The following is a 15,449-nucleotide window of genomic DNA, read 5'->3' as shown; positions in this document are numbered from 1 at the left end:
ATGCACGTGCAGCCGGCCGGGCGGCAGGGTGGCGCGTCGCGTCATCTGCCGCTCCAGCAGCGGGAACAGCCGGCGACCGCTCTGCGTGTCGGGCCACGGCGACCAGAGCGCTGTCTCGTCCCAGAGGTGCGGCGGCGGCGCCGCGGCCGCCCACTGCCCGCCGGCTCGGCACACAGCCAGCACGCGCCACTCACGGGCGGCGCACGCGCTCAGCGTCAGGTCCGGCTGGTCGCGCGGCACCAGCGCGTTGCCGAACATGTCGCGCAGCAGGTCACTGAGCTCGGCGAAGCTGGCGCCGTCCAGGCCGTACACGTGTTGCAGGTCGACTATGATCAACTCGCCGCGGTGTGCGTCCGCAAAGCGGCGCACGTCGGCAAGCAGCGGCGCCAGCGGCGGCCCGTGCAGGCCGTGCACCACGTGCAGCGCGCCGCAGTGCAGCGCGCCGCGCACGTCCAGGTAACGCACGCCGGCCTCCAGCTGCTGCGCCACGTCCAGCTGCTGGGTGACGGCCCAGCGGGCGAGCAGCGGGCGTGCCAGTCGAGGCGCGCAGCGGCAGAGGCCCGCCAGCGCCCCACCCAGGTCAGGCGCCGGCTCTGGCGGACAGTCGGCCGCGCGTAGGCTGTAGCTCAGGCTGTTGTGCGAGCCAGGGATGGCCAGTTGGCTGAGCGGCCGGTCCCGTACCTCGGCCGGAAGACCCGACATCCAGCTGTCCATACCGGCACCCCTGCGATCACAGACGACACGTGTCACCTACCCGCCGAACTGGAGGGGAGGGGGCCCCGCGTGTCGGAGTTTGTACGTTTTAAGTTATCCAAGGGAGTCCAGAGTTCAAAACTGGGGAACGTTAGTGACAACGCGATGGGGAGCGGGGGGATACCACATAATTTAACGACGATTTACCATATGCCACTCCACAGCTTTCTTCCTGCGCAAACGAGGCAAGGGGAGTAGCAGCATCACCTCTTGATCTCTAACAGAGCTGGAGTAAAAAAAACAAGCAACAGAGCAATTTACAGCGTCCAGCTCGTAGACCCTCGTGCTGGCGGGCCGGGCGACCCACGTCAGGCCGCCAGTCAGCTCCGCCTAGCTGACCTACGACAGGTAGCCCGGGACTCACCACACCCCTGACGTCGGGCCGCCAGTCAGCCCCACCGAGCTGACCCACGGCAGACAGCCGGGCACTCACCACATCCCTGATGTCGCACCGCCAGTCAACGCTACCGAGCTGACCTACGGCAGTAGCCGACCGGTATTCATGTATATCAAGAATGTCAATAAGACTTCATCATTCCTGCTATGCTACAAATGGTGGCGATAGATGCATGGTGTGCCGGTGGGTTTGCAGCGGCGACATCTTCCCTTTCCGCTTTTAACGTACGGGATTTAAGAGAAATAACACGACGGTCGCAGTTCGCCCGTTCATGTAACCACCGCGTTGTTTCATGCACGGCTTCACACGATCCGGCATCCCGCACATCAGGTTATCACACGATCCAGCATCCCGCACGTCAGGTTATCATACGATCTGGCATCCGCACATCAGGTTATCACACGATCCGGCATCCCGCACATCATGTTATCATACGGTCCGGCATCCCGCTTATCTGACGAGGACCTCAGACGTTGCTGACACCATCTTGCAAAGATTGTCTAGCACGGTTGACCACAGGCTCTCAATCGGTGACAGACCTGGGCTGTTGCCAGTCCACATCCCCATGTCCAGAACCTCTGGAAGTTAGTTCGGCATCACGACGCAGAAGTGGTGCCGCGATACACGAGTGCCGCCCTGCTGGAAGATGACCTACGACGCATCCGGCAGCAGTCCGACCTTGCATGGCTGGGCTGGCTCCTTCCGCCGGTGCGATGCAGCCGTCACCGTCTCCTTCAGCACCGCCTCCACGTGGCACTCGGCTGAGACAGTGGGCCCTCGGGGGCGATGTGCAGGTCAGACAGCCCGTGGAAGCTCATCATCCCCACAACAGAATGTTCAGGTCTGTCTCGCCGTCCCGGTGACCGGCACCTCAGAGCCAGTGTGTACCCAGCGGCCGTCCTTCTGCCGACTGGGTGGGAGGAAAGTGCGAAAATAGACTCCCCAGTGGAGCAGACGCGTCCCATGTCCTCGATGGTACAGCTCTTGCGAGCTACGGCGAACTACAGCCGCTTGTTCTTCTCCGTCTTCATCAGTTTTGGCTGCCGATGCGGTTTGGACGGCTTCGTGCGCGGACATGTCCTCGAACAGCTGCGTATCATCGAGCCTGCCCTTCATGCGCGGACATGTCCTCAAACAGCCGCGTACCATCGAGCTTGCCCTTCATGCGCAGACATGTCCTCAAACAGCCGCGTACCATCGAGCTTGCCCTTCATGCGCGGACATGTCCTCAGACAGCTGCGTACCATCGAGCTTGCCCTTCATGCGCGGACATGTCCTCAAACAGCCGCGTACCATCGAGCTTGCCCTTCATGCGCAGACATGTCCTCAAACAGCCGCGTACCATCGAGCTTGCCCTTCATGCGCGGACATGTCCTCAAACAGCTGCGCTCCGTCGACTTCGACACCGGGGACTGGTTTGTCGTCAGCCCTCGAGACAGTTTTATCGAAGCCTTACTCCTCCCCAGCCCTAGCTTCACCTCGACCATGTTGGTCACCGGCTCATCGAACTCTCTCTGACGATCCGTGCTGTTTCCAGGGACCGTCCCTCACGGTCACGCGACCGCACACGTTTGACGGCAGCCCCGCTGAGGCTCGTGCCCATGACCCCAGGTCATTCCACCCTATACCATAGCAACCGCACGGTGGCAGGCCGGTAATGTGTGCCCTTTGACATACCAGCCGCACGGTAGCAGATCGGTAATGTGTACTCTTTGACGTACCAACCGCACGGTAGCAGGTCGGTAATATGTGCTCTTTGACGTACCAACCGCACGGTGGCAAGCCGGTAATGTGTGCTCTTTGACGTACCAACCGCACGGTAGCAGGTCGGTAATGAGTGCTTTTTGACGTACCAACCGCACGGTAGCAGGTCGGTAATGTGTGCTCTTTGACATGGTGGGCACCGGGTGTGCCAGCGCAGAGTACCTCTCCTGACCGGTGTCACACTGTCCGCAGCAGCCCTGGGGTTGGGTCCCAATACGATGACATTCGTTTTGCGGTCGGGCGGGGAAAGTGATCTAATTGTACCACAGGGTCATCAAGCTTGGGACATACTGTATATGTCCAGGGCAATGAATAACATGCAATGTGATGCCACGTAGTATATAGTAGTCCACTTTTAAGTAGATGGATAAGTGTCCTGTGCATGACTCGTAGTTACTAATCCGCGCATATGCTACAAAAGGCAAAGAACATTGGCATGGCGTCCGAAGGCTTTCAAATTTGTCGTTTCCCGTCATTCTTCAGCGGTCCATGGTAGTTGCCAGGTGCTTTAGTAGAGAGTTACCCTGTTGTGCCATGCAATCCTTTTACCGAAGGCACCTGCCAGATGGCGGGTACTCATTTATTGCAAGGACAGAATGCGGCTGAGACTTGGCGGGGTGCATTTTGGGGGTTCATACTGATTACAGTGAGTTGTGTGACAAACCTGTATAGCTTTCATGACCTCGTGACGTGCATAACACAAACTCTGAAAAGCGTCCAAAAACGGCAGATCCCTGGTTTTCGCCCAAGCGTACGCCACATGCCACACACATCATTAAAACCTGCGTTCAAACGATTTCCCTATTTTTCTATGTCAAACGGCGTTGGTCGTGTGTTACTGCGGCGATAGGTGGCCGAGATCCGGGCTCAGTTTCGTCCAGTTTTTGGTCGAATTTTCCGCAGCTTGTGGAAGTCAAATTTCCGTATGTTGAACGTACAGGGTTCTTCTACGCGCGTAACACCGTTTGCACATAGATGACATTGAACCCAACCGGCTGGTACAACAATCCGATGTATCTTCAAGCTTTCAGTAACGTACCTAAAACGGTGACGTCGGAGCAGTCGTTTCAAACCACTACACCGCCGCTGGATTGTCTGCGATTTATAACTTTGAATCGACCAGTCACAAGAAGTCACGTCTCCGCAGCGGCCTGCCGCCAGCGCCATCTCTTCAGCTCGCCTCTGCCCGCTCTCCTGGGTCGGCCGACGGCGACCGTTATCTTTGCCTGCTTTCTCCAGCGCTAGTCTGCGGTACACACCCACACGCAGTGGCCAGACGCGGGCCCAACCGGCCGAACACGGGGACGGAGATGTAGACGGAGACGGAGACCGAGACGGAGACAGAGACAGAGACAGAGACAGAGACAGAGACAGAGACAGAGACAGAGACAGACGCAGACACAGACACAGACACAGATACAGACACAGAAACAGACACAGAGGCAGAGACAGAGACACACACAAGAACAGGCGGCGAAAACAAACTCATTGAAAAGCAGCTGAAAGCGAATGTTTGATATTTCAAGATAGGGAGGCAAGCATAGCTCTCTTGTTACTACTGGCACGCTTTTATGCGCAGAAGACTGCTCTAGACAACACAAGATCACTACTAAGTAAATAAGCTCTTCAACACGCCATCGTTTACACCATGGAGCATTTGCATGACGTCCGAGCCGCTGCCAGATGGCCGTGTCAGAACTGCCACCATGGCCGACGGCTGACTAGCTTGTAGTGCTTCAGCCTGCCAACAGGCGCCGCGCGTGTTGGTGCGTGTTTGCGAAACCATAATATTCTTATGTGCCTGTGTTGTCGTCTTTTCTGATGATATTCTGTGATTTAACATCGTGTACTTGCATTTACCTGGCCAGCTGTTGCGCTATTCTAAATTTATTTTATTCCCAGTTTTACAGCCGTCATAACTCGTACCACTGCCCAAAGTCCTGTGTTATATAGCACAAAACGTAATTCGTGTTCGTTCATCCGTCCCTCTTATCCTCTATCTTGCGTCATCCCGCATTCTTGTGACACCCCGCTCGTCCGGGGCAGGCTGCATGCGTCAGTCACCAGCGGGCCGAAAACCCCGTCGGAAGGGGAACCCCGGCCGAGTACCTAGCGCACATGCGCGGGTTAGAGCTTGGTGGCTGGCCCCCTCCCCCAAGCGCATGCAAGCCTGCCCCACCGTGAAGCATTTTCCTTCATCCCATAGCCCTGAGTTGATCGCTTCTAGTCCAAAAGGCTCTAATCCAAACAACCTTGTATTTGAAACTTGCACTCAACGCATCAAAATAGTCGAAGGCCAACTGTGACCGCTAATACCACGGACCGTGCTGATGTATGGACGGTGAAGCGGACATGTGAGGTGGACAGGTGAACGCTACGTGGATGGTGAGATGGCGGTATCTGCGTGACGTCTGTGTGACGTCATAAATGCCTGGCTGACGGGGAAATAGCCGGCACGGGAATCGTCTGCGTGTGATGAGTTTGTGTCGCGCGAGCCGAACAACGCAGTGAGTATTTGGTAGATGACGGCATACTTCTGCCCCTTCAGACAGCTGTGTGTACAGGAGGGGGGGGGGGGGGGGACGGGTGACAGGGATATCATAATTTTGAAAGCTGTACCCGAACGCAACACATTGTTACAGAAGCTACCGCAAATTTCTCCTCGAAAATGATATGAGCGAATCATTTCCTTCAATCTGTATGGCGTTCGGCTTGGCACTGCCCCTCTGTACAGCTTGTCGCGCGCAAAATGCCGTGTCTCCCCAGGCAAATCAGACGAAGGCGCTAATCAAACTTCAAAACGTGGGCGAACGTAACTCCTACAAACCGTGTCACCAAAACCACTTTGCGCGAACCATAGCTGCATATGCCTGAATCGGAGATAACAGGTGCTCAGAACAACGGCTTCGGTTTGTTTGCAAGTTTGAGCAAAGAAGTGGAGGTCCGGAGCCAACTGTCTTGAAGTGCGTCTACCACTTTACTCCAACAGCGTCTCACTGATCGTTGGCGGCCCGGTAACAGCGGCCGTCTCCAAAATGATGGCGTTCAACTTAAATTGTGTCGGTGGCGGGTGCGAATACAAGCAAACAATGCCATTCTCGAGGTCCTATCGGCCAGCAATGCAAATCAAAATGATTTTTCTTGTTGACATCATCAGTTGACGATGATCGGACAAACGCGTTGCACTGGCAAATCATACCCCTATACGAGCGTCATCGGCTGCACACAGGCACACTTTTCGTGCGTGCTTATAAGTATTTTTCCTTGGTTACCGTGCTTCATCACACTGCAGGCAGGCCAGCCAATGTCAGTAATGCGGAATAAGGGGTGATTTTGGCAACGGATGACATGCATGCCGACGAGTGATTCATTGCTTACTGCAGCCGGCTTAACCGCAGCCCGATAGCCAAAATAGGTGGCCCAGACCGTGAAATAGGTTATCCAGTGTTGAATTTCTAGTTGGTGATTCTGCGTTGCAGAGACAACATTTCCCAGGCACCGAAAGTAAAGTCTAGAAAATTTTAGGGGCTATGGACAACTTTACATTTCATTTCAGACACTGCAGTCTATAAACACGATGATAGCTGTCATGTGAAACATCACATCAATTCTCAAATTAAGATAACATACTTTGTACCATAAAGAGATGTTACAATGTGATGGCAAGCAAACTCTGCAGCGGCCCCTTTCTCCAGTGCGGGCATTGCCCCAGCATGCCGTAAAATAGTGCGTGGGCTTGTTACGTGCTATTATGGTTGTGATATGACCTCTGATCAAACACATTCTCACCTTTCTCCGCACATGCGATGTCTTAGGTTTGAACCGAACCGACGTGCCCACCAGCCTTAAGCCTGCTGCGCCTGCCACTCATGCACTAAAACCTACGCCCTAACCACCGGGATTTTTGGCATGGCCAGACAATAATACTTTTAAATAAACTTTAAACTTAAACTTAAACTTTTAAGTTAAATTGGACACCGTAGCCTGGTAAATCGCCCCTGCGGCCATTGGGCCAGGAACGAAAAAAGGGTCTTTTGTCACCGTCGAAACGTAGGGCAGCCCTAGTTGTCACCTGGAGTCAGATTTCTCAGAAGCCATTGTAATTTAACTGCAGTAATGTGGCGAACCACGCAAAACAAAGCTCAATGAAATGCAATGCGTCATAAACATCATATGCATTTTCGTTGGAGGAGTTTCATTTGCACTTAAGCAAATGGCGACTAATTTGCACTTCGCAAATGAAACTCCTCCAACGAAAATGCATATGATGTTTATGACGCATTGCATTTCATTGAGTTATGTTTTGCGTGGTTCGCCACATTACTGCAGTTAAATTACAATGGCTTCCTGAGAAATCTGACTCCAGGTGACAACTAGGGCTGCCCTACGTTTCGACGGTGACTAAAAGACCCTTTTTTCGTTCCTGGCCCGACGGCCGCAGGGGCGATTTACCAGGCTACGGTGTCCAATTTAACATAGTCTTAATAGTGCGCGGCAGGTTCGACCATGCACACACCATGTCACTGTGGGAGCACTACTGGCCGGCAATGTAAATTGCTCGTCGGCTGGCATCTAGTTCCTTGTTATAATCGCCTCCCCCCCCCCCCCCCATTGCGCATTACTGACATTGGCCGGCTTGCCTGCGGCACGATGACCAAAGCACGGCGGCGATGGTAAAATACTTATAACCGTGCGCAAAAAGCGCGACTTTTGCAGTCGATAACGCTGGTATAGGGGTAAGATTTACCAGTACAACACGTTTGTCCGATTCTGCCTTCCATTTCATTCGGCCGACATCACGACAGCGTCTCACTCAATGGACTGGCCGCCGGCCGCACCGGCGGTTTATAAATCTACGGTGCCCTAGTTTAACTGCTTTTATTCTTGCGGTTAGAGCTCTGTGCACAATATGTCACAGCGTGAGCACTGCCGGTCGGCAATGCAAGTCTTTCATCCGCGGGCTTCATCATTTTTCTTCTTTAAATCACGCCTCAGCGGCGTATTGCTAACTGCTGCCGGGGCTTGCCCGTAACGCGATGGCCAAAGTACGGAAACCAGGGAAACTTGTCAATTGGTGGTCTCCATTTTAGTCGGTCGGCCACCCGGCAGCGTCTCACTCAATGCTGGCGGGCTGGCCAGAGAGGGATTGCCAATGTTACGGCAGCGTATAAAAGAAAGAAAAAGCGCGACGGGTGCGACCATGCCCACACGATGTCATTGCCGGACCACTATCAGCCGGCAATGCAGGCGTCCATCGGTCCACATGGGTTTTTTTTGTTTCAAATCACCCCTTGATGGCGTATTGCTGGCATCGGTCAGCCTGCCCGTAGCCTGATGGCCAGAATACGGCGGCCTGGAGCAATTACTTGTAATCACACGTGCAAAGAACGGATATGTTCAATCGACAGCGCTGGCTTAGGGTCATCATCTGCCAGTACAAATCACCTGTATAATTTCGGTTTTCACTTTGTCCGGTCAACTCTAAGAAAGTGTCTCGCTCAACGCTGACGGCCGTCCGCTACTGCAAGCTGCAACATTACGGCGTCCGATTTTAAAACACAGTAAGCTATGCACACGGCGTGCGACCATGACACACGATGTTATTGTACTGGTACTATCAACCTGCAACGGGTCTCCCTTGGCTGCGCCACTGACAATACGTGGATGTTACTCGGAACAGTTAACAATGTCATCCGCGGATGTTAATCGTCCCAACCGGCCGATAACTCAACATTTTGCAAGAAATTTCACGGAAAGCAGCAACAAAACTGAGTTTCTGTCTTACAAATAGTCTTTCAATACATTCGTTTAATGTTTGGATGGGTAAGGGTCACAGACTCACGTATCGGAATCTTCCTCACTATTTTTGGGCATTTCTTCCGTTATGCGATTAAAATGGATCTTCAACCAACTTTACTGTATTTTGGTCTTTTGGTGGAGAACCAATTCAGGAAACCTTGCGGGGTGCACCTGAAATTTGCTTGGGTGGTGGGCGGCGTTTGGGCGTTTTTGCGTATACTCGCCAGACAAGGGTGCGGTAAGTGATGATTTGTGCCGTGCTGGGTAGGAAAATGCGTTGTTTCCAAACCCCAAGCTGTGTCTGTGAAGTAATGTCTATTGTCAGAAAAATCACTCAGTTGCCAAGAAGGCATAGGCCGGCTCCGGGGCAATAGATGGGATCTGGTATGTAAAGATTTAAAGACGCTTGCAACACGGGTGCAATCAGTGAGTTATTGGCGCTTTTGGCATCCAGATTTAGTATTCAAAAATGTAGATGGTTTCGAGCATGCGGAATGGTTGAAACCTACCTAATGCGAGCTGTACAGCGATCGTGGGCGACGCGTTGCGGCCCGGCCGTGCACCATTGCCCTCCCATACGTGACGCACAGGTGCGCCATTGTGGGGTTTGCGTGTCAGCTGATCGCCCTCAATGAGAACATTGTGATTGTATATGTAATATGTGGTCATCTTTGTCTTATCAAAGTGAGGATTGCTCCACACCTTAGTGGTGTATTTAACTATTGTTGGTACCATGCAGCTGGTGGGGGAGAGTTGTGTGTGATCATGACCCCCTGCCAGTGACCTGGAGACAGAGGCCAAAGCAGTGAATTGTTCAGGAAAGGGAATGTCTCATAAAGAGGGGTTGCATAGTCAGATGCAATAAGGATTTTTGGTGGCTTCTTTCCATTTAATGTCAGTTGAGCTCATAGTGCCATATTTTCAGAAAGTGGTGAGCTGTATCTGAAACTTGGTGTTAGCTACTGGGAGCAAGAATAAATATTTCAAAACCACTGTTAGTAGTGAGAACAAAATATTTCCAGTTAATTTGCACTTCGCACACAACAGGCATTGTGGAACCATGTTTTAGCAGCAGCTCACCATGAATACCATGCTAAAGCTGGTTTCAGTGATGACCAGAGACAGTGAAAATCAGCAGCTTGTTATTCTGTAAGTTTCCAGTTTTCTAAGTATGATTAAGTGTTTTACTTCACCATTGTATGAAACATTTTATATTCAAGCACACACTTCTTTCTGGAACTGGGAGGTGGAAAGGAACCATGCTAAACATGTTGTGCACCATAACATTTCCCAGAGTACACCACGACAAAGTTGTCATTGAAATGACATGCAAACCACTGCTACCAATGAGAACACTTGGTGCATAGTGGATAGTGCAGGTGTCTACCAGCTATGGTAACCTCAATCTCACTGTGAGACAGATGCTGGCCAATATGATACCCATTTTGACTCCTACTGACTTAGATACATTTGATCTGGGGTCAGGGATTAAGGTGACAGTTTGTGAAACCAGGAGGAAACATCGCTTCTATTTTAAGGGTAGGTTTTAATGATGTTCTCTTCCTAGCCCCTCCCCTCCCCCAAACTTTTTTGTTGTTGTTGCAAAACTACACACCTGTCTGGGACCTCAGTACACAGCTTCTGTGTGGTGGGTGGTATGGAGGGCAGTTTGGCTGGTGTAAAGTAAAGGGCAATCTAGCTGGTCTCCATCTGTCCTTCAGGTCTGCTGTGTCATGGCCTGAGCATGCTCAAATGCTGGAGACTCAGAAGGCTACAGAAGGGGGCTATTTTTTAAGCCCATGAAAAAGAGCTCACCAAGAGGCAGTCCTTAAGAACATAGCCAGTGGCAGTTACAGTTTGTGCTCTGTATGGTTTTCCTAGGCCTTTACTCCTGTTCTGAAAAATATGCATTGGCCAGACTTAGCTCAGCCATAAGGAGCTTTCAAAAGTCACACAATTATTTCAGTTCACAACCAATATGGCACCCCAACTGGGAAGAACAAGGCTTCCAGAAATGAACACATACTGAATAATTGGGTATCACAATTCTATAGATGAAAAGAAAAATTAATGTCTCTATATGATCATCTCAATCTTGTAAGGGTCCTTCCATTATTCAGCACACACTTTTCAGCAGAAACTATGTGTTTTTCCCAATGTGAAGTCCTCCCCTGGATCAATGGGCTTCTGTCTGCTTGATTGTACATGCCCATTGCTTGTGTCTGAGGCAGTGTCTTACATCTGTTTTATTCTTTACATACAATTTATTCAGTGAAACAGTTGTTGAACACATATAATTATATTTGATATCCAGTTAGTGCTTTTCTTATTCATTTTGCTTAAAATAGGTGCTAAATAATAAATCTTGGTATCTACATTTTAGCTGTATGTCACATGTTTTCTTATCAATTAAAGCATATCATAAGAAGCATTGTGGCAGCACTAATTATTGCTGTTCTGTTCTCTGTTCTCGCTGTTCACACTAGTTGTAGGCCCGGTCGGAGGATGTGCCTGTGAAGAGTGCGTTTCGCGGAGTGCTGCGTTTGAGAGCATGCTGTGTTGTAGGTAGGTGGATTATAAGGTGTGTTGGTGAGCAGGGAAGGCCTGAGTACTGAGTAGATTAGGAGAAAAGCATGGGGGGGGGATGATCCACTTTGTAGTTCGCTTGCAGCATCCCACTTTAAGTCGTGGCTAGTGCGTTCCCACAGAGCTGTTGATGGTTGTGGACACTCTCATTTCCATCTCATGTTGCCCATGGAGAACAATGGGTTTTCTTCTTTCCAGTGTATACTTGTGGAAAATGCAATACGTTGGGGCTAAAAACACAAAGAAACCCCTGAAGTTTCAGACACTAGGGTGGGCTTGGGCCCCCTTGATCCCCCTCCCCCAGCGTCCATGCCCCTGGCAGACGCTCACAAAAACACTGTGATTAAGACCATTGTGAGATAATGTCTGCGCACCCGACTATGACCAAACCATCAGCAGCACAAGAGTGATTGGGCGGCTGAGGCACCAGACGCTGGATCTTCGGCTCACGACCCGCTCAGCTGCACCGCTCAGCTGCACCGCTTGTGAAGTGTCTCCGATCGCCTCGTAACCGAATCTGCCGCTATAATGCGGACACAACGAAATGAGACTGATGTCCAGCAGTTCGTGGAGAGTTGCGAGTGAAACCCTGGGAGGAACACGGTGTTTAGAGGCTCCAAACTCTGGAAGTTTTGCATATAAACCTTAAGATATAATGCATGAGACAGCCTCAGTGGCTTGGCTAGGTTGATAAAGACCACTGTTAGAGTAGCGCCGATTCCCGGTCAGTGTGGAACAGAAGAAAATCAGTGCTTTGTGATGTTTTTTGGGTCGCTGTGTCTCATTGTTTTAGCAGTACATGAATTTTACACAGTGAAACCTCAGCATAGCCAACTTCAGGTGCTCTGGGGTATTTCTAAAAATATACCAGGGCCTTATACAGACTTTGAAATGCTTGTAGGCCTAACCTCACGATTTTGAGGGACATCTCCCCATGAGTATGGAATACCTGGGTACAGGCAACGTTCCAACAATCCACTCGTGTTGAGTTCTAGGGCCTGTCGACTGCACCTGGTCATGCAGCAACCACTCAGTGGGTTGTGCGGGCGGAAGGTTAACATAAATTCATGCCACTGGAATTCTGGCTCTCGGCAGCTCCCGCGCACACAATTCGTTAGCTGTAATCCTTTGCCCCTTGATCTTGAACCCTAAAATCTTACCCGCTAGGTCGGTCTGCCAATCCCGAGGCGCGTGGATGGTGGGTTGACCGCCGCCCGGTCGGGTGCTGATTGGCCGATATTGAGCAAGGGAAGGAGTACCGGGCATCGAATCCTGAGGGTGGTGCGCTAGTGACGTCAGTCCTTGCCATCCAAGTTGGCCAATCTTGAAAACCGTGCAGCATATTGGAAAAGGCCAGCGGGCAGCTACATGTACGCTGAATTCACGCGCCAACTCTTCAGAGCTGCTAGGGGCGACGTCATGATATACCCCATGTCATGTCATTGGGGCTTTAGGACGCACTGAGCTGCTGGGGCTATATGGCGTCGCATGCCTCTCACCCTGGCAGGCTGGGCGGGCACCGCGGGGAATCGAACCCCGTTCCTCTGGTTTCCCAGACGCGCAGTGGTTATTCGATGATATGCCCCGGCACCTGGTGGCTGCACGATTTGACCTATCGCAGTCATGTGTAAAAGAGACCCTGGAATATCAAAATAATATTTTGACCGGTCCTCACTAGAACAAGAGGCGAGGTATAGTAAGCGCTCCAAGGGACCCGAGGTCACTGGGCATGTGGCACGCTGCCAGAAAACAGGAACTCGCAGCGTGTCCCGGAGTCCGCGACCAGCGGACTAGGCAGAGACGTCATCATGAATGTGCGAATCGAACCCCGCGTCCGAAAAGTGGCGCTCAGGTGCCTGGTAACGTGGTGTACCATGGACGTGTAGGAGTGGCCGCCCCGTTTGGAGTCACATTCATAGGGCGAGAAGTTCCCATGCAGGTTGATGATGTGGCCGCCGCTGGTAAGCAACTCGCGCGGACCACCCGCACACAAGTGATGCTCAGTAGCGATGATGTTGACTGTATTGCACGCATAGAGACATGCCTGAAGAATTTACGTTGTGCTTCTTGTAAGTCCACTGCCCAACGGCCAGTACGTCATCTGACGGGCCCTCACAAGAAATCACACATCACGGACGCGAAACCTCAAAACTGCTAGATGATACCCATGTGCCTGCAACATCCGGTGACAGGAAACATCCCGGTATTATCCCTGGCTTTTACCGCCAGGAGACGTAGTGGAGCTGGTCAAGGAAAGCTGCACGCGAGGGCTGGTGCGCGCATCGGCAATCGTGTTCAGAGTGTGACACGCAAAATCACTCGTAAAAACGACCCGTAGGTTTGCGCTCAAAATACGGCTACGGCGAGTAAAAAAAAAAAACACGATACGGCTCGGGGCGAGTTATTTCCTATCGCGTCGTTGGCAGGGTGCGATGGTAGGCGCTACCCTGTCCATTTGGCTGGAACTGAACGGAAGCCGCGGAACACAAATTGATGGATGTTCGATTTGACGTTTTGAGATTAACTGATGACTCTTCATGCTTCAAACTTGAAGCTTGAAGACACGATACAGTTCCGTCAATTAGGAGATAGCACGACATTTGTTCCCTCAAGGGCCAATGAATTGGTATCCTAAATCAGATTCAGCAAAAAGCGACAAGAGATCGATGAAAAGCCGGACTAAGTTATCACGGGTCACTGGCTTTGGTTGACATTGAGGAGGGCACTGACCTATCGCTTGGTTTGTGTGTTCGCCCTCTGTAGAGTGTCAATCTATGCTGATATCAGCCCTCAAGGTATCACTGACTACCGCAGTAAGACTGTTATTTGGTATATGCAGTGTCATTACATGTTACATCTGATGAGACGAGACCGAGGCCCTCAACGCGGCGGGACCGGATTTTGGACATTGGACCGATAGCCTCTGCCGCCAACACATCGGCTCCGATTGGAGAAGAAACTGCAGTGCGGTCGTCAGCTGGTTAGCACTGGCGTCCACGGTTTAATGCGTTTGAGATGTATTGACCTGTGTGCATGTGTTGCTGTTTATTGAGCGTATAACTTGATTAAAGCATGACGTGTATGATTTTGGGCAGATCTCAAGATGGATACGTCAAGAATGATCGTGAACACATTCAACTTCCATGGTCAGCAGCTTAGCAAGATCATGGAAGACAAGCAAGTCAAACTGCTGGGAAGCATAAACATTCGTGATGTTGACTATCACACGTATCACCAAAGGACTAAAGATCTAAGGTATGATGGGAATAGGGAATGTAAATGCTTCAAAATTTATCATTAAATGTTGTGTAAAAGAAGCATAGTTATGTTCTGCGTTATGTCGCTTATAGGTTATCTGTCTGCTTATAGGCTTGGTGTGGCTCACGCTGGGGCGAACATTTGAAAGCCTGATATGTAGGGCCCACCTCATACTTGCAAATAAATGTATCGAAGACCAAAAAGAAAGTATTGCAAGTACTCATGTAATGCTCCTCAATAGCCTTGACCTTTTCAATCTCGCTGGCGTGGGAGGATGGGCATGACCCTGTCCGTTTTCTCTGAAATTGTCTTTTGAACCACATGGAAGGTCATGCAGAATGTCTGGCGTGGGAGTTTGAAACCATGTTAGACATGATCTGCAGTTTGTCGTGCGATCTCAGGTCCTTGAGAGATGACCTTGTTTTCAGAGCTCTGTACAGAAAACTGGCGATCCGTACCATGTCACTCATTGTGGCTAGCATGTGCGCCAGGCTGTACTTAGTATTTATGAAGGCGTGCCAGGTTTAGGTAACACTACAGCCTTTTTGTAACTATGAATGCTGTACCAACGCTGTAAGTATATGCATGCCATATTTATGTCATGTTACCTGAGGATCGGGGGGGGGGGGGGGCGCTGGAGAGCTACACCCAACTAACTTTCAAATGAGGACAGATGGTGTGTTGGGATGAAAATCAGTGTTGCTTGTAATCCACGGTACTGAATATTTCCGCCTGCGTAGCTTCAGCTCAGAGGTTACATTTCAGGGCACGATAACGCCGTTACAGGTCATTATTGCAGGTATTAGGTCGAACATGGGAGCTGAACGCAATTTCCCACTGTGACCACTATAGCTTTAAACAAAAATTGCAATGCTTTTGCGGTCTTTGTAAC

Source organism: Pollicipes pollicipes, unplaced genomic scaffold (genome assembly GCF_011947565.3).
Source record: "Pollicipes pollicipes isolate AB1234 unplaced genomic scaffold, Ppol_2.1 Scaffold_4295;HRSCAF=5057_pilon_pilon_pilon, whole genome shotgun sequence".
Lineage (NCBI taxonomy): Eukaryota > Metazoa > Arthropoda > Thecostraca > Pollicipedomorpha > Pollicipedidae > Pollicipes > Pollicipes pollicipes.
This window is presented reverse-complemented; position numbering follows the sequence as displayed.